Raw genomic sequence first — 26,061 nt, forward strand, 5'->3', positions numbered from 1 at the left:
TATTACTAATGATTATTATTATTATTATAAATTGCAGTCACGTGTTAAATGTTACTAGTCTTTATTTAGAAATTAAAGTGAGGTGCTTACTAATTCTCTGGTTTCATGACTTCCTGTCTCTGAAATATCATTTGTCTCTGGGTCTATCCTCAGTCCACAGTTCTTACCTAGATGCTCATGGTATAAGCTACCCAATGTACACTAAAGACTCCTAAATTTGACTTCCAGCCCTGAACTAACCTGATGTTTCCGATTCTTACAGTTAAGCTTCTTATTGGCATCTCCACGTGGATATTACACTAGCAGCCCAAATTCTCTATGCCTAAAATACAACTAATTCTGTTAACAGCCTGACCATCTTCAAAGATAAAGGATTTTGTCTTATTCACTCTCTGAAACTATATTTACTTTGAATACATTCTCCTGTGAACCATTCTTTTAAGTGAATTATCCTGACTGAGCCTTGGTGACAGCATGATGGATGAAACTGTCTATCAGACATCACCTAAGTCCCACTCTGGAGGAGGGATTCGTTTTTCATAGATGCAACTCCTTGTAGTTTTAGGCTTTGTAGTTACAGAGTGCTGCCAGCAGAGGGAGATAGTTTCTTACAATTTGGTTATATTTGGCTCTGAGCCTTAACAAAGGAATGAGTTGGGCATTCCTGGGCCTGAATTTTCTAGGAGACCAGAAAGATAGAGATCTTGGAGATCACTTCAGGATGCTGCAAAGGAAACAGCTTTTGCTCTGCCAAATGAACAATCAGGAGGCCAGCCCTAGTTAATCACAGGCCCCTTGTGACCTTGGGCAAGTCCCTTCCTCATGTAAAATGAGAGGATGGGACCAAATAAGCTGTCAAATTAAGGAAGTGGTGGCAGTTTCTTCCTCGAGGGGGAAAGCCCAAAAAGTGGAGGCAGTAGCATATACAGGTATTGGCAGAGACCCTAAAGCATGAGCTTCTCTCTTGTGAAATATATTTGATACACCATTCATGTTTGGGGCTTAGAGACTTGCACTTCTGATTGCAGGCACCTTTGATACAACACATAAACACCCTCATATTGAAACCAAGCATGAAGAGGTTAAAAAATCTTCCCTGAGCTAGAAGAGAACAAAACCTTTGATAAGCTTTGCTAACTGCAGCTGTATGTATTCAGCATAATCAACTGTTGTTTAAAACTAACTAGGTCTTTCTGTCCCTCCTTAGTATATGAGTGAGCTGTCTTTCCCAGAAGTCAAGGTCCAGACATCAAGATTCAGCCTCACAAGGCCAAACAGGCTGAAGATGAAAACTAACCACAAAAGTCCAGACAGTCAAGGGAAAAGAAATTCAGTCTTCAAGCCCAAATACAGGCTGGTGGGAAGGCGCCAAACACCACAGCCATATGGTCTCCCTCCCCAACCTGAAACCCCAGCACACGCTCCCCCTCCCCTACCTAAAACCCCACATAAAAACCCCTAACTTTTCCCTTTGAGGAGGTGGATCTGAGCTCTAACTCCCATCTCGTCTGGCTGCCTTTCGATAATAGTAAACCTCTTTTGTTGCCAAAAGCCTGGTGTTTCAGTTTTTTTCTTTTTTTTTAAATAATATTTTCAAACTTTCAATGTGGTATTTAATTTTATTTATTTATTTATTTATTTTCCCCCAAAGCCCCAGTAGATAGTTGTATGGCATAGCTGTACATCCTTCTAGTTGCTGTATGTGGGACGCGGCCTCAGCATGGCTGGAGAAGCGGTACATCGCTTCATGCCCAGGATCCGAACCCTGGCCACCAGCAGCGGAGCACGAGCACTTAACCTCTAAGCCACGGGGCCGGCCCCTCAGTTTTTTTCTTTATTGGACCTACTATGTGGCAGGTAAACGAACATGTGTTTGAGTTTGGTAACAATATGTGATGGGAATATAAGAGCAAAGCCCATAGTGAGATAAAACTTTCCATTTGATGCATAAGCTGAGGCTATGTAGACAGTTGTGTTAAGAAATAAATGGCAACATAACAATATTTAAAATGTACATGACTTTTGAACCAGCAATTGCATTTCTAGGAAATTTCCCTGTAGGCACATTTGTTCACATGCAAATAACAAAACTACAAGGATATTCATTGCTATTTTGTTTATAATCAAAAAAAGATGGAAACAAATTAAATGTCCATCACTAGAGGACTTGTTTAAAAAATATATGCTACATCCATACAAAGGAATGGAATGCAATTTGTTAACAAAATTTAGATGGTCCTAAATATGCTGACATTGAATGATCTCAAAGAACTATAGTTAAGTTAAAAAAAAAAAGGTACAAAACAGTGTGTATAGTTTGCTGCTATTTGTAGGTTTATTTATTTATATGTGTATGTGCGTTTGTGTATGCATCTCTGGAAAGATATAAGGAACTTGTAACAGTAGTCACCTTGGTGGAGGAGAGAGGTTTACCAGGAGCTAGGGAACTGGTAGGATGGACTTCATTTTTATTATATGTCCTTTTGTACTTTTTGAATGTTTTTCTATTTGTATAGCTTCCTTATTCTAAGTAAGGGCATACATAAGAAATGAATTTCAGTAACTGATTATTGGGATGGACTCGAGGAAAACTAACTTTTTGTTTATATTTATTAGAGAGGTGACAGCCACCCCTCTCATCCTAGCCTCATCCCTTGTCTCCTCATCTCCAATCGTGTCCCAATAGCCTTCACATTGCAGAGATTATTCTAAAACGCCCTTGTCACCACATCTCCTCCCTGCCCCCAAATCTCCATGACCTAGGAGGTAATATCCAGTTTTCCTCCTGATATTTCAGACCACATATAAACTGGCCTCAATCTTACCTCCTCTTCTTTGTCAGAAGCAATACTGTGTAGAGTTCAAGAGCATAGGCTTTGAAGTGAGAACACCTGGGTTCAAACTCTGCCTGTGACCATGGGTTGAGCTACTTAATCGCTGTGTGCCTCAGTTTCATCATCTGCAAAATAAGCACAATAATGGTACCTATTACCAGTGTTTGGTATATAGTAAGAGTACACAATGAACATCAACTGTAATTATTATTAAAGATTTGACTTTAATAATAATACTTTTGTGCTTATCACAATTTATAATTTTATATTGGTTTATTTACTTGTTTATTGTCTGTCTCTCCCAGTAGACTGCAGGGGCCCTACCTGAGGGCAAGGACTTTATTAGTTTTACTTAAAAATATATTACTATACATATCAGTGGTTTGGCAGATAGTAGGTGCTTACTGAATATTTATTGACTGAATGCCCTCTTTGTTGTCAGATTCCCAGTTCATTCATTCACTGAACAAATAGTGAGTCCCTATTGTGTGCCAGTATCTATATTAGGTGATAAAGCAGTGAACAAAACAGGCAAAAATCCTGGCTGTCTTTGAGCTAGGAGATTCAGAGTGGAGTGGTTCTATACTTGAACCTGTTCTAACATGATCCAGCAGTTCCCAACCTTCCTGGGCATCAGAATCCGTAGGGAGCTTTAGAAAAAGTCTGAGGCAGGTTCTAAGGTGGACCCTGGAATGTGCATTTTTAAAAGGAAGCACACTTGATAGCTGGTCCAGTGTTTCTAACATTGAGCTCTATAGGGTATTTGGCAGGGGGGGAGGGGGGGATTGGTCACAAGATCTATGATAACTTTTAAATTTGGGGTTTTTAAATATTTCTTTTACCAGTTATAATTGCCAAGTTTCTTTTTTGCGGTGACATTTCCTAACTGAAAGACTTGAGTTTCTTAAATCAGTGTTTCTCATACTGGGATTCCATAAGTGTATCCTCAGGGGTCTCTTCATTATTCAGGTTTGAGGAACACAGATCTAGTGCTTTCTAGAGTGACGCTGACCCAATTCTGCTCAATGGCGCCTTGCTCTACCAACCTGAGAGGAGACTTGGGTTTGGACCCAGCCCGATGTCCTAACAGATATCCCAGAAGTTCCACTTTATCCCTGCTCACTTTTAGGTACAAGGGGTGAAGACTGAAGTCCTTGGGGTCTGATCTCTGGCATTTCCTTGGACCACATGCGGTACGGATGGGTTCATGAAGGTTCTCACCTACACATCAGGTTGCTCCCTTCAAAGGGGAATTTTACTGGAACTCACCGCCTGGTGATAGTGATAGTGGAAAGCACAGGAGCTTGGGAACCAGACACGCCTGAGCTCAAATTCTGCCCTGCCCTCTCCCCACCCGCAGGATATGTGGCCTTGGGAAAACGACTGATGCTTCTCTGCGCCTCAGTTCCCGCATCTGAAAAATGGAGTTAGTAACAAGTCACACAGCGGTTGCTACAGTTAAAGGAGGCTTCGCTTGCACAACCGAGGCACTGAGTTTCCCTCCTTCAGTTGACATCCAAGAGCACTTCCATCCGCCACAGCCCACCCTGGCCGCGGGGGTACAAGTGAGTTAATTCCTGGTCAAACGTCTATCAGAGTCTCAAGCTATTGGCAAATCTGCCCAGTTGCTCCAGGCAGTGCAGCTCTGGCGTCGGCTCTAGGGACCCAAGGAAGGCGGGCGCGGAAGAAGGACGTTTCCTCAGTCCAGCATCGCTCCCCCAGGCGGCGTTCCAACTTCAGGAGAACCTCCGCCCGGGACCACATCCCTTCCCAACATGGCGCCACTCCCAGGCCGCCCCGCGCGAGCCCGTCGCGTTGACGTGAGTGCGCGCGCGTCCTCCGCTCCGGGCCTTGGCGCATGCGCGCTCCGCGCTGTCTTCTCCCGGCCAGAGCAGCGGCCGCGGCGGCGGCGGTGGCGGTGTTTGAGTGGAGGAAGATGGCGGCTCCGGGCGGCTGCGGGCCCAGCCAGCTGTGAGGAGCCCCGAGTGCGGCAAGCGAGGCCTGAGGCGGAGCAGCTCTGCTCCGGCCCTGTCCCCGGCTCCCTCACCGCCGTCGCCAGCGGAGCGAACCCGAGAGCGTGGCGCGGGCTGGGCCAGGTGAGGCCTCTCCCCCTCCTGGGGCCGCGGTGAGGAGCCGGCGCCCCCTGCCCTTTATGCCCCGGGCCCGCAGGGGGCAGTGGGTGCCCCGGGGCCGCGCAGGCCCTGCACCCCGAGCGGGGGTCGGGGCCGGCTGGCTTGGGGGCCTGGCTGTCGTCATCCTCGGTGTCCCTGGGTCAGGCAGGAGGGAGGAGAGCTCCTCTCCAGCTAGCCCTTGGGATGGGAGTGAACCCGGCCCCTCTCCTCAAGCAGGGCGGTTCTCGTCCCCTCACAGGGGCCACGAAGGGGTGTGCGACCACGGCAAGGGTGGCCGTAGGGGTGTCAGATAATCTTTCCCCCCGCCCTCGAACCTTTAACGCCGCAAGAGGAGCCGGAGTCCGGTGCCCTCCCAAATTGGGGCTGCGGCGAGGGGCCCGGATCTCTGAGGCTGCAGCTGCAAAGAGATTTTGCAGTTGGCTTTAAAAATAAAACAAACGCAGCCTTTCCTGCCCCTTAGCTTTTTGAGCGTGCCCCCAGCGAAGTGGGAACTGCGGATCTCCTTGGTTGAGACAGCAATCCACGTTGTGACTGTGAAAGGCTTCTGGTGAGAAGTGTTTGTGCAAAGGGAACGGTGGAGGGTGTGAACGGATTTGTAAACGAAGGGAAAACAATTTTAAGCTTCATAGTCTTTGCACGGTAACTTCGTGCTAATGAAATCCTCATTTCGTTTGAAACCTTTGGATTGTTAAGATTCGGAATAGCCAGTTGCTTTTGTCTGTTAAATCTCCCGAATTTTATTGGGAAAATAAAAGCTTCATTTCTTAATTGCCGAGGTCTTTGGACTTTTCTGTGGTGGGATTCTCATTGCTCTGGATGAAGATTCAGACACATTACCAGTTCTTACTTGCTGGCAGGAACGTTGTACTATGCTTGTTATTCCTTTTTGAGAACAACTTGTTTTGTGATTGTTCAAATGCTAATTTGGAGACTTTGATTTAGTTTCTCTCATGTAGGGAAGCCGGTTTGAAGCCTTGTGGTCTTTTCCTTGAGGAATGATGGCTTCAATTGGAATTGTGCTATGAGGAATTGTTGAGGCGATGGCTTTGGCTTGGGCACACCAAATACCTTTTGCAACTTAAATTTGTTTTGCTTATGCTTAAGAATGATGACATCATGGGTTTAAAGGGACAAGGGAAATTGGAGAGGAAATATCATCATTTAGAATTGAACATTTAAAATTCAGTCATTAGCTTTTACAGTGGATAGTGATGCTCTGTATCAAACTCCTAACTTTGAGCATATTCATGTGTATAATCTGGTTGAGTGCCCTTTCTATTGTATTTTGTCATTTTATACCCTGTAACTGCTTTTCACAAGTCCAGTATCAATATATTACTCAATCTACATTGACTTTCAGGCGTTTTGTCTACTTCAAAAAGCTTTTAATTATTAAATTGACAACTGTTTAGTTTAATATTAGCCAATTCTTCGACCATTTTTTCCTTTTCTTAAAGCCTTTTCCATAGAGATTTGTAGATTTTCTTAGTGACTTTGCTAAGGGCATAAACCTGAACCAACAACTTTTCCATTGTAGAAAATTGGAGAGCCACTTGACATTTCAATTTGCTAATAAAGAGTCGTGAAATTAATGCAGTAGAACATCCTGGTGGTTTGACGTTCTGCTTCTTGGCATAATGTGTTGCATTGTTGTGCTAAATCATCATCAGGTATTGATGCAAGTTTGTGACATCTATGACGTCATTCACTCTCCAGCATTTTGCCTCTTGCAATTCTGTACCTTCTCAGAATCATAAAAAGAACAGGATCAGGAAAAAATAGTTTAGGGTGCTTCTTAATACCTATTTTCTAGAAGAGCCTGCATCTAACACTGCTTTATATAGTTAAAACCTTTTGTAAGATTCAGAGCTGTGTGATTCCTGCCTATTATGAAGAGCAAGCAGAGAAAACGGTAAAAACCTCTGGGTTTTACAAGAATATTGAGGTCCCCAGAAGAAGTTATCTCAAAGATGAACAAATATGTGATTATCTTTCTGATTCAGGGTTGTTTTAGTCAGTGAATTAACTCTTCATAAAAGCAGAAGCAGGGGGCTGGCCAGGTGGCGCAAGCGGTTAAGTGCGCATGCTCCGCTGCGGCGGCCCGGAGTTCGCCAGTTCGGATCCCAGGCGCGCACTGACACACCGCTTGTCAAGCCATGCTGTGGCGTCGCCGCATATAAAGTAGAGGAAGATGAGCATGGATGTTAGCCCAGGGCCAGTCTTCCTCAGCAAAAAAAAAGAGGAGGATTGGCAGATGTTAGCTCAGGGCTGATCTTCCTCACAAAAGAAAAAAAAAAAAAGGCAGAAGCAATTTGGTTAAATAATGCCCTTCCGACTTCACAAGATTGTTATGTGGATCAAAAGAGGTAATGTTTGTGAAGGTACTTTGTAAAATGTAAATGTAAGAGTGATTATTCAATAATCAGTTTTACAAAAACACCTATTGAGGGCCCTGTAAGTGCTGGGCATTTTGGGAAGTAGATAATAATGATTCTAAGATAAGATGGCTTTTGGTCTCAAGTTGCCTACAGTCTGGTTGGGGAGCCAGACAAGGAAACCACTTAAATATAATGTAGTGTAAGAAGTGCATTGAATCCAACCAAGGGAGTCAAGGAAGGTTTCTCAGAGCCGGGATGGCTTTCCCCAATCTTTCCTATTATTCTGCAGAAAAATCTGCCTTTTGTGAGTGACTTTTTATAAAAACTGTAAAAAAAAATCTGTCATGAGTTCTTTTCCCTTTTTATTCATTCATTGTCATGACACTTCCCACACAGTATGCCCCAGTTATGGTTTCTGCATTCTCAAAAATCCAACAGAGTCTTGGGAGAACCTTTCTGAGAGTGAGTCATACGCACAGGCAACAAACACAAACGTTGCAGCTGCAATTAAAATATCTCAGATTACTAAGTGGTGACAACTTTAGAGTGATGATGCTTTTGTTTTTGTTTTGTAAACTGGCACAAGAAGCCTTGTATGCTTTTAATTTGATCACATTTGGTTAGTAAATGTTTAGTTGTCAGTCCCTTAGAGTGTTGACTATAAGTGGTTATTAGTACTTCTCCTTTCTCTCAATAATAAATAAAATGAGAAGGTCTTTTTTCTTTTTGGGTAAAGCTGACAGCTTACACCAGAACTATCCTAAAGTATTTTATAGAATCTATTTATGTATGTGGATTGAGGTTGCTTAGCATCTCTGATATTGAATTTCTATATCCCAGTACAAGTTCCTCATCTTAGTGCTGTGGTTGTTTTCTAATTAATTTAGCATGTTGTCACCTGCATTGCAAAAATTTTATGAGTTTTTGGATTGAGTAGAATCTCTAAGTGATGCAGTATTAGTTGAACATGTACAATCTGGATCTTAACTGAAAATGAGTGCTTTAAGGTTGTAGTTGACAGAAAAGTGAAGGAGATGTGTTCATTTTTCTATATTGTAACAGTTTGTTTGTTACATGTAGAAGGATATGACCTATAGACAAGTCATTTTAAAATTGCCCAGCGTCATTCACAACGTATTTTTTAAATTGTTTCTTGTGACATTCTTCTAAAGATCTTATAAGATTATGACTTAGTGGTACTCCTGTAGCTTAATTTTGCATTTCTTTACTCATTCGTGTTTTGCAAAGCAAATTTGCTTTGAATTCTGATTCTTCCTGTATTAAATTTCTACTTTTTAATTTGTAAGTTCTTCTCCCAAATTTTTTATTTAATTTTTTCCAGTGTTGCTGTTCTGTGCTTTGCTTCAAAGGTGGAAGTATCTTGTGATGCTTTGTTACTTGTTTATATATGTAACTCTGATAAATGTATAGATATTATATAAAGCAGTTATTGTACAGTTTTACTACTCTGGACAGTAACTTAGCTTAGACAGTTAACTTATTTTCTCTTGTCTTCTAGTAATATATAGTTTTGATGTGGTTCACTTAATTTCTATAAAGGCAAGTAAATTTTAGTTTTAGCTACAAATATTCCCTTAGAATATTTAATATTTAGGATACTTTTATGTCAGCTATTTTAAGGAATTAGCTAGAATGGTATACTCTTACAAATTTGTGTTTCCTTTATCATTCTCATTTTAAATATTTGATTCATGTTGCCAAAGAGAACAAGGAATTTTTTTTCCAGAATGAACCTCTTGGTACATTTTTGGAGAAAGATTTATTTTATTTTATTTTGGTGAGGAAGACTAGCCCCGAGATAACATCCATGCCAATCCTCCTCTTTTTACTGAAGAAGTTTGGCTCTGGGCTAACATCCATGCCCATCTTCCTCACTTTTTATATGGGACACCGCCACAGCATGGCTTGATAAGCGGTGTATCGGTGTGCGCCCGGGATCTGCACCTGTGAACCCCGGCCGCCAAAGTGGAGCGCACGTACTTAACTGCAGCGCCACCAGGCTGGCCCTGAAAGATTGATTTTAATTATGAATTCATCAGTACGGTTTTACTAAATGTTACCTCTTCCATTTGCTGGCTTTTCAAATGGAAGTCAAGGAAAAATGCAATTTATCCTTCTATTTCAGTATTTCATTCTAAAGCTTTTTAACTAGTAGTCTTGCTGTCTCTTGCCAAAAAGGAGCAGTGTTTTGTCTTGGGATCAAGCAGTATTGTGTTTGCTGTGTGTTCTGCAGAACTGCTTTCTTAGCTTTTGCTTTGAGATACTTAACATCTTTCCAAATAGATCCTCTGGTCTAGTCAAGATCGAGTACCTGCTCTCTTCCTTATTATTGAATCTGAAGTTTTACTTTCCTTTGGGTCCTTCAAATTTTGATTTGTCTGTCTTCCTCACTTCTGTCTTATTTTCTTAGTAAATGCATTTCTTTCTTCCAAAAGTGTGTTTCATAAATCATAATGGGATTTTGGGATATAATTTCCCATAGAGATGCATAATGATGGATGGGTTAGAATTTCACACTTTATTTAACTTAAAAGTAACTTGATGGTAACGAATTTTGAAGACATTATGCTAGGTGAAATAAGCCGGACATGAAAAAACAAATATTATGTGATTACATGAGGTATCTAGAGTTGTCCAATTCTACATTATGTATGTTATATGAGGTACCTAAAGTTGTCCAATTCATAGAGATGGAAAGTAGAGTGCTAGTTGCTGGGGGCTTGGGGGAGAGGGGAATGGGGAATTATTGTTTAATGGGTATGGAGTTTTAGTTTGGAATGATGACAAAATTCTGGAGATGGCTGCTGGTGATGGTTGCACAACAATGTGAATGTACTTAGTGCCACTGAACTGCACACTTAAAAATGGTTAAAATGGCAAATTTTGTATTATGTATGTATTACCACAATAAAAAAAAAAAAGGTGACCTAATGGTTTACATATACTCTGTGGGCTGGCTTGATAACCATTTATTTTAACATGGTAATTAAAATCATAGGCTTTCGCCCCAGGTAGATCCAAGCTCATACCCTGGTTCTACTTTCCTTGTGTGTGGATCTTAGCTTGTCTAGGTCTCAGTTTTTTCATTTATAAAATGAGGATAATGATGTCTATGTTATGGGACAATTGAATGTGGGAATGCATGTGAACTTCTTAGCACATTGCCTAGTACATAGTAAACACTCAACTCTTAAACATTATTATTATATTGTTTTTGTGGAATGTTAAAACTGGGACAAGGGGAGGGGGCCGGCTGGGTGGTGCAAGCGGTTAAGTGTGTGAGCTCTGCTGCGGCAGCACGGGGTTCGCCGGTTCGGATCCCCGGTGCGCACCGACCCACCGCTTGGCAAGCCGTGCTGTGGCGGTGTCCCATATAAAGTGGAGGAAGATGGGCACGGATATTAGCCCAGGGCCAGTCTTCCTCAGCAAAACAAGAGGAGGATTTGGAGATGTTAGCGCGGGGCTGATCTCCTCACAAAAAAAAAAAAATCTGGGACAAGGGGAACGTATCTCCTAGCTTCCTTATAGTGTAGTCCCAGTGGCATACCTGCCCTGTAGCCAGGAATGTTTTCTTTTTTCCCCACGTGCTTCTCTTTCTATCCTTGATTGGAAAATTGGGCTTATTCATGGCTTCATTTGACACCACTGCCCTTATGTCTCTTAAATCCATCTAGACGTGATCTTTTATGCCTCTTGGTTTTCCAGGGACTTTATAGAGCATGTCCTCTAACTCAGCTGTCTAAGTGTTCACAACTGAGTCCATTATTTCATCTCTCTCCTCCCTTAAGGTAAAAACCTTCTCTATCTAAGTTCCCTTCTCAGTATTCACATTTCTGTAGGTAGAATAATTTTATTCTGGTCTGATAGACCATAAAACTGGTAATCACTTTTTTCCCCCGTAGTGAGGAAGATTGGCCCTGAGCTAACATCTGTTGCCAGTCTTCCTCCTTTTGCTGAGGAAGATTAGCCCTGAGCTAACATATCTGCCCATCTTCCTCTATTTTGTATGTGGGATGCTGCCACAGCATGGCTTGATGAGCAGTGTGTAGATCCGTGCCCGGGATCTGAACCCATGAACCCTGAGCCGCTGAAGCGAAGCGCACAAACTTAACCACTATGCCACCAGGCCGCCCCCTGGGAATCAGTTTTTTATACTCTCTTTCGTCTCTTGTATCCTGCCATGTAGTTTTGTATTATCTTCCTCAATATCCCTCAGATTTCCCTGTTCCTCATTGTATTTGCTGCCATGATGCGAGACCAGACTTTCATGAACTGAAGGCAGACTGAATTAGTGTTACAGTTCTTAGCTGGTCTTATTGCCAGGGCTCTGCTATTTGCTAGTTATATGATCTCAGTCTCCCTCATCTTCAAAATGGGAATTACAATCCCTACCTCATGACGTGTAAAATCTTTAACTAAATGCCTAACACATGTTAAACACTCGGTGAACAGTAGCTACTATTTGAGTTTTTCTCTTTGGTAATCTTTGGAAATGGTTAAGATTGAGGTGACAGTATTATGACAGACCAATCTTAAGGGACTGCTCTCTGGACTTTTCTCCTCTGATCAAGAACCTGTGGTACCTCATTATTGCCTACCTCCCCTACTTATCTTTGAAGCTCTCCATATGGCCCTCATTGTTCCTTTCCAGCCTTATTTTCCGTGACACCCATCATGTAGTCTGTTCCAACCAGGCTAGTTTCACTGCCTCTCATGTATATCATGTTCAATTGTACAACCGGGACATTCATCTTCCTAGGTAGGAGGTATTTTTTTTCATTTAACTGCTCTATCCAGCTCTATAGAGTATATCCTGTATGCTCTACCACTTAACCACTGTTCCCCTTGCACAATTAGGTTCAAGTTAATATAAAAAAAAATTATTGTGCTAATTAATTCCTGCCAAATAGCTTAAAAGGGATATATCAGGCAGTATAATTCATATGTAATATTTTTAGTGCCTTATAGGCACATTTAGTGTTTACATATTAGGCATTTAAATAGTCATTCAGTGTATACTTTTGATTTTTATGGGTTGATGTTCCTCATGAGCTTTCTGAGGCATTGCGTGATCCCAAATGTCTGTTGAATCTTTCTTGCCTTTTCGTTCATTGGTCCATTCATTCAGCAAATGTTTATTGATTGTTACGATGTGCTAGGTGTGGTTCAAGGTATTACGGATACAGTGGACAAAATAGGCAGGGTCTCTAATTTCCTGGATCTTACATTTGACATTGGAGAAAGCAATTAATGAGTGAACAGAATTTCAGATAGTAATAAGTGCTATGAAGAAAATAAAATAAGTAATGTGATAATGACATGGAACAGAAAGGGAAGACTAATTCAGATTGGGTGGTTGGGAGAAGGCCTTGGTGAGAAGGGTGATGTTCAGGCTCAAAGACACAAGGCAGGATGTTTAATGCTAAGTTTTGGGAACAGAGGAAACAGCAAGTGCAGAGGACTAAAGAAGGAACCAGGATCCAGTCAGGTTTTCCAAATTGCATTGGCTGCTGTTTAGCTTTTGCTTCTTAATCTCAAGCAATCCTCCCTCACTTTTTTTTTTTTCTTTCCCTCAATAACATTGACTTTTCAAAGAGACCAGTCTGGTTCTCTGGTAGACTCTTCCACATTCATGATTTGTCTCAGTGTTTCCCTGTGTCATTTACCTCCTTCCTGTATTCTCTTGTAAGACAAGTCTAAAGGCTTGATTATAGTCATATTTGCAATCCTTTTTGATACTACCGTGTACTCGTATTGTATCACACTTGATGTCAGATTTTTTTGTCATAATAATGCTAAATTTCATCACTTGGTTAAGGTGAAAATCCTAGATCTTTTCACTGTAAAGGTTTCCCTTTACAATGATCAAGTAATCTGTGGGGTGGTAATTTAACACAGTGCAATTACTCTATTCCCCAACCATCTTTCACCTGTTGGTTTTAGCATCCATTAATGATCATGCCTGAATCACTTGTTTCATTGGAGGTTGCAAAAGGATGATGATGATGATTATTCCTTCCACATTTATCAGCTGGCAAGATACCATCAACTGAGAATGAGCTACTAAAAGTCTCTCCTAATAAGGCAGAGTGTTTAATTCCTTCCTTTTCATTGTAAATTTTCTTAGTAAAGAATGGTGACCTCAGTGGTGGCAAGTGAGTTTCTTTGCTATTTTCTGTATCACTGTAAGCACATGGATTTTTATTTATTCGTTATCTTACACTTAATTACAGCCATTAGTCTTTTTTTTTTTTTTTGGTGAAGGAGATCAGCCCTGAGCTTAATATCCTTGCCAATCCTCCTCTTTTTTTGCTGAAGAAGACTGGCCCTGAGCTAACATCTGTGCCCGTCTTCCTCCATTTTATGTGGGACGCCACCACAGCATGGCCTGACAAGCGGTGCATCGGTGCACACCCAGGATCCGAACCCCGGGCCGCCAGCGGCGGAGCGCGTGCACTTAACCGCTATGCCATGGGACTGGCCCTGCCATTAGTCTTTTGACGCTGAGCTTTGGCCAGTATATGTGTCTTCAAGCTGATGTTGTCCTTTTGACATACCCCCATTGCTCTTTGGGTTGTTTTCTGTCACAACAAGATATACCATGTTCACCTTGTACTCTCCCTGTCCATGACCTGAAATCGGTCATTTTTCTAGGAAGACTTCATTTCTTTTGCAGGGAATACCATTATTAGAAACCAAGATCTGAGTGCTAGGAATGCTCAGTGTTACTGGGTCTTCATTATTTCTAGATCTTTTCGATGGGCAGAGCTAGAAAATATATTTTTTAGAAATCAAAACTTCGTCTTGATATTTCCAGTTTAATTTGAACACATTACAGGGGTTTTTTTCTTTAGATTTTATATTTGTCTCTTCTTTTTTTTTTTAAGATTTTATTTATTTATTTTTCCCCCAAAGCCCCAGTAGATAGTTGTATGTCGTAGTTGCACATCCTTCTAGTTGCTGTATGTGGGACGCGGCCTCAGCATGGCCGGAGAAGCGGTGCGTCGGTGCTCGCCCGGGATCCGAACCCGGGCCGCCAGCAGCGGAGCGCGAGCACTTAACCGCTAAGCCACGGGGCCGGCCCTGTCTCTTCTTAAACTGACAATCTTTGTTTTTAGTAATGTTCACATTTGCTTTAACCTGCAGTATACATAAGTTTTAAAAATATAGTATCTATATTACTACTAACAAAATTACTGAGGCAATTTAAGATTTCTTTGTGATTCTTTTTACTCTTAGAATATGCTGTCAGGAGCTAGTCAAGAAAATGGAAAATATACTAGATGTTTCAAATAGAGCAGATTTAATGTAGGGAATTGGACACATAAATGTTGCAAGACTGAGAGCGAAAAAAAGTAGGTTAGGGTAACTTAAAGATTAATAACTGTAGCGTGAAACTATTACTTCAAGAGTTGGGGTGACAAAAGGGATAGATGATATTACCAGAACTTTTAAAGAATATGGTGGAGGGATTACCACCTCAGGCACTGCTGCCACTTTCAGAGCTGGAACCTTGAGAAGGAATTGCCAGGATGTGCCACATGGCTGGTGCTTGGACCATCCTCCTCCTCCTAATTTTTATTAATTTCTGATTTATCTTTTCAGTGTTTCTTTTTGCAAAAATAAGCAAATATCTACATATATTCTTTTTTCTCCTTTCTTATACAAAAGGTTGCCATATTATGTACGCTGTTCAGCACCTTTCTCTTTTCACTTATTCTTGGAGACCATGCCATATTGGAATAGAGGTAATCCTTAATCATTTCCACCACTTCATTGTGTGGATGTGCCAGATTTGTTCAACTAGTCACCTTTTGATGGACATCAATAAGTAATGCTTTACGGCTGATTTTTTAAAAATAGATTTTGGTGTGGTGTGTTAGAAGGAGCACTGAGCTGAAAGACAAAAGGTACAGGTTCTGTTTTGCTACTAATTAACAGTATGACCTTAAGCGAGTCGCTTAAGTTTTCTGACCTCAGTTTCCTCATTTGTAAAATAAGGGTTCAGTTGCTCCTTCATCTCTGAGCTCTCCTGCTATAATTTGTATATTTCTGGAAGTTTTATTAGCCATATTTTAAACCTGTTGCTCAATAAAATATGTAAGGCATGGGAAAACTATAAATGAGAACATAAAAGTTAAGTTTTAGAAGGACTACTGACGGTTTTATGAACTTGTATCTGCTGCAGTGCTTGTTAAAAAAATTAAGATTCCTGGACCCATCCCTATTTTCTGAAGCAATCTCTAGGAAATTTACCTACTAGGTGGTGTGTGTGTGTGTGCGTGTGTGCGTGCGCGCATGCGCTTGCGTGCGAAGATTAGCCCTGAGCTAACATCTGTTGCCAGTCTTCCTCTTTTTGCTGAGGAAGATTGGCCCTGGGTTAACATCCATGCCCATCTTCCTCTATTTGGTATGTGGGACGCCTGCCACAGCATGGCTTGATAAGGGGTGCGTAGGTCTGTGCCCAGGATCTGAACCTGCGAACCCCGGGCCGCTGAAGTAGAGCACACGAACCTAACCACTATGCCACTGGGCCGGCCCCCTAGGTGATTTTTATGGTCAAGCAAGCTTGTGAAACAAAGATTACTTCATGTGCATGTGCCACTGTCCTTTAGGTTTCATGGGGATAGGGAGTAGTCAAGATGTTATTTACCTGTCATGAATTCCTTTGCTCTGACCACCACCAGAAAAATGAGTGGAAATAAAAATTTCCATTCCCTTACAGCATCTTGTCAAAATGTATTATGTTCTTTGCAGAATATTTTTATGTGTCAGTGAGGAAACTGGCTCTATATGCAAACCGCAAGATTTGGTAGGAGGATTGTGGGATCGTAGAGTACTTGGAATTCTACTTCCTGAAACACCATTTTCACTGTGCTTCTTGTTTGCTCACATTCAGTGAATTCCTTCTTAGAGACTTCAGAACAGATTGATGGGGCAAGTGACTGGAGTCAGGGAAGTTAGATTTAGATAGGTGTTTGCTACAGTAGTTTAAATATGGATGACAATTACCAGCATCATAGCAGGGGGAATAACAATAAAGGGAAGGAGATTGTGAAGAATGAGCTAATGGGGGAAGGTGAAAGTCTGTATGCGAGAGACCATGTAATGAACATGTTATAGTTATTTTATTATTTTTTTTGTGAGGAAGATTAGCCCTGAGCTAACATCTGATGCCAATCCTCCTCTTTTTGCTGAGGAAGATTGGCCCTGAGCTAACATCCGTGCCTATCTTCCTCTACTTTATATGGGACGCCGCCACAGCATGGCTCGGCAAGCGGTACATTGGTGCGTGCCCGGGATCCGAACCAGTGAACCCTGGGCCACTGCAGTGGAGCGTGTGCACTTAATTGCTTGCGCCACTGGCTGGCCCCTATGAACATGTTATAGTTATTTTTTTGAGGATGATTTTAAATTAATTTCAAGGACTGATTTGTACTGTCTCTTTGAAAAAATGGAGTCATAGAATTGGGCTCAAATTCTGGTTCCTCTTTTTATAAAGCTGTGTAATCATGGGCAAATTAATTTATCTGAGCCCCATTATCCTCATCTGTAAAACCTGTCCCTCTTAGAGTTGAGGTAAAGATTAAATGAGGTAAGGCACCTGGCACATACTCTCAATACCTGTTGATTCCCTTTCCTTTTATGGTCTAGTCTTGACAACAGCTGCATTTTCGTGGTTACTTAAGGACGTGGTACTCAGAGTCCATGGACTGGCAGCATTGGCGTCACCAGGGTTAGAGTGCAGACTGTCGGGTCTCACTGTAGGCCTGTCGAATCCAAATCAGTAGTTCAATGAGATCCACATTAAAATGTGAGAAGCATTGGAACCTTAAGAGATTTCCAATGAGATTTCCTCCTCCTTTTTCGTCTGAGTTCCTAAGGATGTGGTGGTTGTTTTTTTTTGTGAGGAAGATCAGCCCTGAGCTAACATCCATGCTAATCCTCCTCTTTTTGCTGAGGAAGACTGGCTCTGAGCTAACATCTATTGCCAATCCTCCTCCTTTTTTTTTTCCCCAAAGCCCCAGTAGATAGTTGTACGTCATAGTTGCACATCCTTCTAGTTGCTGTATGTGGGACGCGGCCTCAGCATGGCCGGAGAAGCAATGCATCGGTGCGCGCCCGGGATCCGAACCCGGGCTGCCAGTAGCGGAGCGTGCGCACTTAACCGCTAAGCCATGGTGCTGGCCCAGGATGTGGTTGTTCTTTTTACCTTTGGCAGGTTGGTTTTGCTGTGCACTATTAGCTGAAACTATTTTGGATGAAATATTTGAGCACATGTTCAGAATAAAAGTTCAACTGCAGAAATCTTTACATATTATTATTAAATAGTATTAGAAGTTAGGTTTAGCTAGATTTTTTTATATTGTGAGAAATTGAGAAGAGTACATAAAATATATGCAGTTTAAAGAATAGTTATAAGCAAACACCTGTGTAACCACCATCCGAGTCAGGAAATAGAATATTGCCAGTACCCCAGAGGCACTTCCAACATACCCCTCTTTGATTACAACCATTTATTTCTCTTAGAAATAACCACTAGTCTGTTTTTTGTGATAATTTCCTTGCTTTTCTTGATGGTTTTATCACCTTTGTGATAAAACTACTGATATCTCTAGACAGTAGTTTAGTTTTGCCTGTTTGTCAACTTTACATAAATGGAATCATACTGTATGTATTCTTTGTTGTCTTCTTTTGCTCAGTATTAGAGATGTATCCATTTGTTGTATAGATTTGCTTTTTTCTTTGTTTTATTCTGAATTTTATTTTATTTTATTTTTTTGTGAGGAAGATCAGCCCTGAGTTAACATCCATGCCAATCCTCCTCTTTTTTGCTGAGGACGACCGGCCCTGAGCTAACATCTATTGCCAATCCTCCTCCTTTTTTTTTTTTCCCCTTTTTCTCCCCAAAGCTCCAGTAGATAGTTGTATGTCATAGTTGCACATCCTTCTAGTTGCTGTATGTGGGACGCCGCCTCAGCATGGGCCAAAAAGCAGTGCATGGGCGCGCACCTGGGATCCGAACCCGGGCCACCAGTAGCGGAGCACGCACACTAACTGCTAAGCCATGGGGCCGGCCCTAGATTTGCTCTTTAAAGTAGTGAAGCCTGAAAAAGTCTGGACAGTTTTGAACACTTTTAGCTATAGTATTAAATCTTAATGTTTAGTTCTCTTTGAAAAACACCCATTTTTACAGAGTTTGCTTTTTCCCTCCTACCTAAAGATACACAGTTGTAATATGTAAACCACTCAGCACTTTGATTCTAAATATTATAAAATTGCTAGTTTTGTTATATTTATTTTTGGCAAGGATATTGTAAACTCTCCTGGGTGTCTTTTGTGTTAGACTATAGAATAGTCTACTTTTTTTTTTTTTTTTTGCTGAGGAAGATTTGCCCTGAGCTAACATCTGTTGCCAATCTTCCTCTTTTTGCTTGAGGAAGATTCACCCTGAGCTAACATCTGTGCCAGTCTTCCTCTATTTTGTATGTGGGTCACTGCCACAGGCTGGCCGCCAACAAGTGGTGTAGGTCCACACCTGGGAACTGAACCCGGGCTGCTGAAGTGGAGTGTGCAGAACTTAACCACTAGGCCACGGGGCCAGCCCCCAAGAACATTCTACTTTTAAATATGTATATTTACATTTTAAAATCAGAACCAAGTTGGATTTACTGAAAATTTGGGAGATATTCTTTTTTTTTTTTTAATTTTATTTATTTATTTTGTTCCCCCAAAGCCCCAGTAGATAGTTGTATGTCATAGCTGCATATCCTTCTAGTTGTTGTATGTGGGATGCGGCCTCAGCATGGCTGGGGAAGTGGCGCATCGGAGCGCACCCGGTATCCGAACCTACGCCGCCAGCAGCGGAGCGCGCGCACTTAACCGCTAAGCCACGGGGCCGGCCCAAGGGAGATAGTGTTAAAAATTACAGAACAGATGCTTGTTAACCAATTCACCTAAGTGAATCCTTTTTACCAACTGCCATAGATAACTACTTTCAGTAGTTTGAAATGAAATTTTTTCTGTGGTTACAAAAAAATTCACCCTTACATTTTTAGGCAGATATGACTTTTTCACCGTATGTTGTAGAGTGTTAAGTTAGTACATATAGATTCACCTCCTTTTTAACAGCTGCTTAGGATTATGGTTGTATCATAATTTGTTTGTCTTCTCCCCCGTGAATGGATGTTTAGTTTGTTTCTTTTCTTTTTCTTTTTTTTTTTTGCTGTTAAAACAGCACAGCATCGAACAACCTTTTTGCTTTTGTGCCAAGGTTTAGTTCAGACATATTCCTAGAAGTAGAATGTCTGGGTCATCTGGTATGCACATTTAAAATGTTGACAATAACATTTTTTAGAAGATTTTAACAGGTACAGTTTAGTTTTCCTTGACAGTCCTTAATTTTTTTTTTTTAATAATTTTATTTATTTATTTATTTTCCCCCAAACCCCAGTAGATAGTTGTATGTTATAGCTGCACGTCCTTCTAGTTGCTGTATGTGGGACACTGCCTCAGCATGGCCAGAAAAGGGGTGCGTCGGAGCGCGCCCGGGATCCGAACCCAGGCCACCAGTAGTGGAGCGCACACACTTAACCGCTAAGCCACGGGGCCGGCCCTTGACAGTCCTTAATTTGATTGGAAATTTTGAATTATATTTTGTCTGTATTCCTTTGTCATTGGTCCAGTCTGTTCGTTTATCCATTGTCTACTACTTGCTGGTTACTGAAGGCAGTACATATGTGAATTAGATATATAACCCTGAGAAAGATGTGTACCTGATTATTATATGTGGTAGAAAGTGAGAAGGAAAGATAAAGGGAATTCAGAAAAAGAGATTTCTTCTGGTTGGAGAAATCAGGGAAGGTTTTCTGGAGTAGGTGATGCTTGAGCCAGCCTCAAAAGATAGGCGGGTTTGCACATGTGAGATTGTGTTCCAAACAGAGAGCAGCAAGGGCAAAGGATCATAGAGATAGGAAGGAAGAGGCTCTACTGAAATTCAGTTTGGTCGGATGATAGAGGACTAGACTAGGGGGAGAGAGATACACAAAAAGTGAGGTTAGACTTAGATTGTGGACTTTAAAATGCTATGCCAGCTGTAGAAGACAGCTCCTCAAAAAGTTAAACAGAATTATCATATGATCTAGCAATTCTACTTCTAGGTATATATCCAAAATAAGTGAGAGCAGGAACTCAAACAGATATTTTGTACATCAGTGTTCATAGTAGCATGTTCACAATAGCCGAAAGGTGACAATAACCCAAATGTCTATTGACAGATGAATGAATAAATAAAATGTGATAGATACGTGCAATGGAATATTATTCAGCCTTAAAAAGGAACAAAATTCTGACACACTACAACAAGGATGAAGCTTGAAGACATTATGCTAAGTGAAATAAACCAGACACAAAAGAACAAATATTATATGATTGCACTTACATGAGGCACCTAGAGTAGTCCAATTCATAGAAACAGAAAGTAGAATAGTGGTTACTGGGGGCTGGGGGGGGGGATGGGGAGTTAGTGTTTAATGGGTATGGAGTTTCTGTTTGGGAAGATGAAAAAGTTCTGGAAATGGATAGTGGCAATGGTTGTAAAATGTGAATGCACTTAGTGCCATTGAAAGGTATACTTAAAAATGATTAAAATGTTAAGTTTTCTGTTATGTATCTTTTACTACAATAAACATAAACACCAAAAAATGCAATGCTAAAGATCTTCAATATTAAAGAATAGGCATTGAGGAATCGAAAGTTTTTGATCAACATTTGCACCGTGAAGATTAGTCCTGAAGCAAAATAAAAGCTAGATTGGAGAAGGAAGGAGTAAACAGTGGGAAAGCCAGCTAATCCTCTTTATTGCGGTGGTTTAGTTAAGAGATGATTTGGGCCTGTAGGGCAGTGGTGATGGGAGTTGGGAGAAAGGGTGAATGTGAGAGAAATTTGACAACTGATTAGATGTGGAAGGAAGAGAAAAGGAAAAATAAAAGATGACTCCTAGGTTTTGAGTCAGGTAAACAGGAGGATAAGCGAGTGGCTGGAAAAATGTTCAATATGAATTTGGTGTCAGCAGTCGAGAAGGCAGTTGAAAATAAGAAAATGGGGAAATGTATATAGTTCAGGAGAATCAGGCCTGGAGATGAGTTTTGGAGTGATTCATTGATCCGTCTGTCCATCTGTCTATCCATCCATCCGAACAAATGTTTAATTGAATCTGCCTTTTGCTAGGCATATAAGATGAACACATCAGTCTGCAACCTCAAGGATCTCACAGTGTAGTGAGTCATTCATTCTCTTAGTGGTTGTATTTGAAACCGTATGATTGCCTAAGGAGAAAAATGTAGCAAGGAAGGAGAAGGCAAAAATGGAATTTTAGGGGCCACCTCCACCATATGAAAGGAGAAAGGAACCTCAAAATGAGGGGTCAGAGAGGCAGTAGAGACCAAGTCATTTAGTCATCAAGGATTAAACTGAATTTGAGGAATCAAAATAGTGATAACAGGGGCCAGGTCGGTGGTGTAGCGGTTAAGTTCCCGCGCTCCGCTTCAGTAGCCAGGGTTCACAGGTGCGGATCTCGAGCGTGGACCTATGCACCGCTTATCAGGCTGTGCTGTGGCAGGCGTGCCACCTATAAAGTAGAGGAAGATGGGCACGGATGTTGGCCCAGGGCCAGTCTTCCTCAGCAAAAGGGAGGGGATTGGCAACAGATGTTAGCACGGGACTAATCTTCCTCACACATACTCACACACACACAAATAGTGATAACAGATGGAGTTGGAAATTTTCAGAAATTTGTTCTTTAAAATAAATTTAAGGTTTGCTCTTTCACTTCATTTTATCCACAGGAGTGATGACAGTGTAATCTTAAATTTCCTTTTGCTCTTGTGTCATTTTTCATATTTTTTGATCCATAACTGATTGAGATAGAGTTACGTTAGTGTGCCAGTCAGCTGTGCTTTCAGTTTTGGATTCTGTTACCAGCAGAAATTCCCACTTGGAATTTTTGTCCTTAGTTTTTACCTATAAATAAAATATTGTATTCCTTCAATTTTAATTGGCCTGGCTCATAATAAATTTATTTTTTATTATGGTAAAATATACATAAGATTAACCATCTCAGCCATTTTTAAATGTGTGGTTCAGTGGCATTAAGTATATTCACATGTTTATTAACTAATAATACATTTCTTTATTCTTACTGCTTTTTAAAAAAACAAATCTCTTTCCTAGCAATTTTTTCATCTTTCCCATATATAAAATTGACTCTCTGTTTAATTTCACTGTAATGTTTAACTTATTTTATTTGAAGTACTCAGTGGAGTGATTCAAGAATGATACTGTATTTTCCTAGTTTCTTTAAAAAAAGAAATACAATGTTTTATACCACATTTTACAGAAAAATATTTTTAGGTACAATGCAGTTTTTTTAAGCTTTCAGCTACCTTTATCAGGTTTGTCCTTTTGCTGTATTTGCTTCAGAATTTTTTTTTTTTTTACTTAGAGGAGCCATGTTTTTTGTTTTTGGGGTTTTTTTTGAGTGAGGAATATTGGCCCTCAGCTAACATCTGTTGCCAGCCTTCCTCTTTTTTTTTTTTTCCTTTTTTCTCCCCAAAGCCCCAGTAGATGGTTGTATATCCTTCTAGTTGCTCTATGTGGGACCCTGCCTCAGCCTGGCTTGATAAGCAGCGCATAGGTCCACGCCCGGGATCCAAACCGGTGAACCCATGGCTGTGGAACTGGAGCGTGGGAACTTACCCGCTACGCCACAGGGCAGACCCTGGAATTTTATTTTTGAAGGGAAATATAAGACACAGGTAGCAGTTGGAGCCCTGTGTGTTCCCCTTCAAATCCCACTTGCCTTTATCTCTCTCTAAAATAACCACAATGAGGGGCTGGTCCGGTTGCACAAGCGGTTCAGTGTGCGCATTCCACTGCGGCGGCCTGGAGTTCGCGGGTTCAGATCCTGGGTGCACGCACCGATGCACTGCTTGGCAAGCCATGCTGTGGCGGCGTCCCATATAAAGTGCAGGAAGATGGGCACAGATGTTAGCCCAGGGCCAGTCTTCCTCAGCAAAAAAAAGAGGAGGATTGGCAGATGTTAGCACAGGGCTGATCTTCCTCAAAAAAAATAAAATAAAATAACCATGATGAATTTGGCGTTTATCATTCACATGCATGTTTGTATGTTTTACTATATATTCATGTATTCATAACACTATGTAGTGATAGTATTGTTATGCAGGTATTTACTTAATATAAATGACTATCAATTTTTATTTTTAAAGATTTTATTTATTTATTTTTTCCCTCCAAAGCCCCAGTAGATAGTTGTATGTCATAGCTGCACAACCTTCTAGTTGCTGTATGTGGGACACAGCCTCAGCGTGGCCAGAGAAGCAGTGCGTCGGTGCGCGCCCGGGATCCGAACCCGGGCCGCCAGCAGTGGAGCGCACGCACTTAACTGCTAAGCCATGGGGCCGGCCCCTCAATTTTTTTTTATTTTTATTTTTTTTTTTATTTATTTTTTTTTTTTAGATTTTTATTTATTTTATTTTTTCCCCCCAAAGCCCCAGTGGATAGTTGTATGTCGTAGCTGCACATCCTTCTAGTTGCTGTATGCGGGACTCGGCCTCAGGATGAACGGAGAAGTGGTGCCTCGATGCGCACCCGGGATCCGAACCCGGGCCACCAGCATCGCAGCGCGCGCACTTAACCACCAAGCCACAGGGCCGGCCCCTCAATTTTTATTTTTAAATTAGCAGTATTGTACAATTTAGATTCTGTTTTATGAAGTCATTTTTGTGAATGTAAAAATTGAGTTGGTGAAACATTTCTTTCTTTACTAACATACATAACTTTTTTATTTACTAATGACTTCCCTTTCTTTTTAGGTCTAAAGTTAGTGCAACTTGCTTTAAACTGAAAGTATGTGCTTTATGAAATGTATATTTAATGAAATATACATTAATTTATTTCATTAATTTAATGAAAGTGTATTCATTAGTACTGCAACTCATTTTTATTTTTTTATTTTTTGTGAGGAAGATCAGCCCTGAGCTAACATCCATGCTAATCCTCCTCTTTTTTTTTTTTTTTTTTTGCTGAGGAAGACTGGCTCTGAGCTAACATCTATTGCCAATCCTCCTCCTTTTTTTCCCCCAAAGCCCCAGTAGATAGTTGTATGTCATAGTTGCACATCCTTCTAGTTGCTGTATATGGGATGCAGCCTCAGCATGGCCGGAGAAGCGGTGCGTCGGTGCGCGCCCGGATCCGAACCCAGGCCACCAGTAGCAGAGCGCGCGCACTTAACCGCTAAGCCACAGGGCCGGCCCTGCAACTAATTTTTAAATGACTACTACTGCTAAACCAGCAGGGGGAGCTCAGCAATGTGAAAAACTGCCAATGTCAATTCTGACTAGAAAACTTGAAAATTTAGTTCAGAATAGAACTAGGATAAATAGAAGAGTCTTGGTGATTCCATCTCTGCATATAAGTGACTACATCTTGATTATTACAAATTTGGTATCAGTACCACTGCAAGTGAATGTTATTAATAATAAAATTTTTGCGTAACATCTAAATTTTAAGTGCTCCCCCCCAGTGTGTGTGTGTGTGTGTGTGTGTGTGTGTGTGTGTATATATGCACATGTGATTTTGCATTTCTTTCTAAATCAGATTCTCGTAGGCAGCAAACATTTGAGAATTTGGTGCATGTTGTTCAAATTCTGAAAAATAATTCTTTTCCTTCAATTCATTTTTTTTTTTTTTAATTTTTATTTCTTTATTTTTTCCCCCAAAGCCCCAGTAGATAGTTGTACGTCATAGTTGCACATCCTTCTAGTTGCTGTACGTGGGACACAGCCTCACCATGGCCGGAGAAGCGGTGCATCGGTGCGCGCCCGGATCTGAACCCAGGCCGCCAGTAGCGGAGCGCACGCACTTAACCGCTAAGCCACAGGGCCGGCCCCTCTACTATCATTTTAAACTTACAGATTTTTATATATTTTGTATGTTTGAATCCACAGTTTTGCTTTTTTTTTTTTTTTTTTGAGGAAGATTAGCCCTGAGCTAACATCTGTTGCCAATCCTTTTCTCTTTTGCTGAGGAAGATTGGTCCTGGGCTAACATCCATGCCCATCTTCCTCTACTTTGTATGGGACGTTGCCACAGCACGGCTTGATAAGTGGTGCCTCGGTCGGAGCCCGGGATAAGAACCCACGAACCTCGGGCCGATGAAGCGGAGTGCACGAACTTAACTGCTGTTCCACCGGGCCCTGTTTTTTGTTTTTGATGCTCCAGTTGTTTCTTCTTAGGCCTGTGGCAGTACCCTCAAGTTGGGTCCCATGACCTTTGACATAACTGCATTAGTCTTTAGTATTCTCCTTGCTCTTGGGGCACAAGATGTTTCATGTTCATCTCATACATTTCCTACCCCAATTTTAGAAACAGCCATTTCTCCAAGGAGACCTTCTTTTTAGTGGAAAATAGAATATAAAGACCACAGTCTGGGTGCTAGGGGTACTCGTTGCTACTGAGATGTCATTGCTGCTAAAGCTTTTTCAGTGGACAAAGCTAGGAAATACTTTCTTTTAAGAGGAAAAAAATGAGTTCCTACTAATCCTTCTGATTTAAATTTATAATTACAGGGTTTTAATTTAATCTTTAATTTTATGCTTGTGTTTCTTTTATGCCGAA

The 26,061-nt window shown here is 41.1% G+C and overlaps 1 protein-coding gene across 2 annotated transcripts in view; it reads left to right on the plus strand.

Annotated features, from left to right (window-relative positions):
- Window positions 1-4,723: 4,723 nt before the first annotated feature.
- The window catches only part of FBXO42 (F-box protein 42), a 91,441-nt gene continuing 70,103 nt past the window's right edge, over window positions 4,724-26,061 (plus strand). The window contains exon 1 of one of the 2 annotated variants that reach the window (XM_004425623.3): window positions 4,724-4,930. The gene's annotated coding sequence lies outside the window, so the exon portion shown is untranslated. Of the gene's footprint in view, window positions 4,931-5,122; window positions 5,514-26,061 lie in introns of those variants that run through there. The other variant, XM_087446743.1, reaches the window with a different exon arrangement.

Source organism: Ceratotherium simum, chromosome 22, assembly GCF_057802395.1.
Source record: "Ceratotherium simum simum isolate JZ-2026a chromosome 22, ASM5780239v1, whole genome shotgun sequence".
NCBI lineage: Eukaryota > Metazoa > Chordata > Mammalia > Perissodactyla > Rhinocerotidae > Ceratotherium > Ceratotherium simum.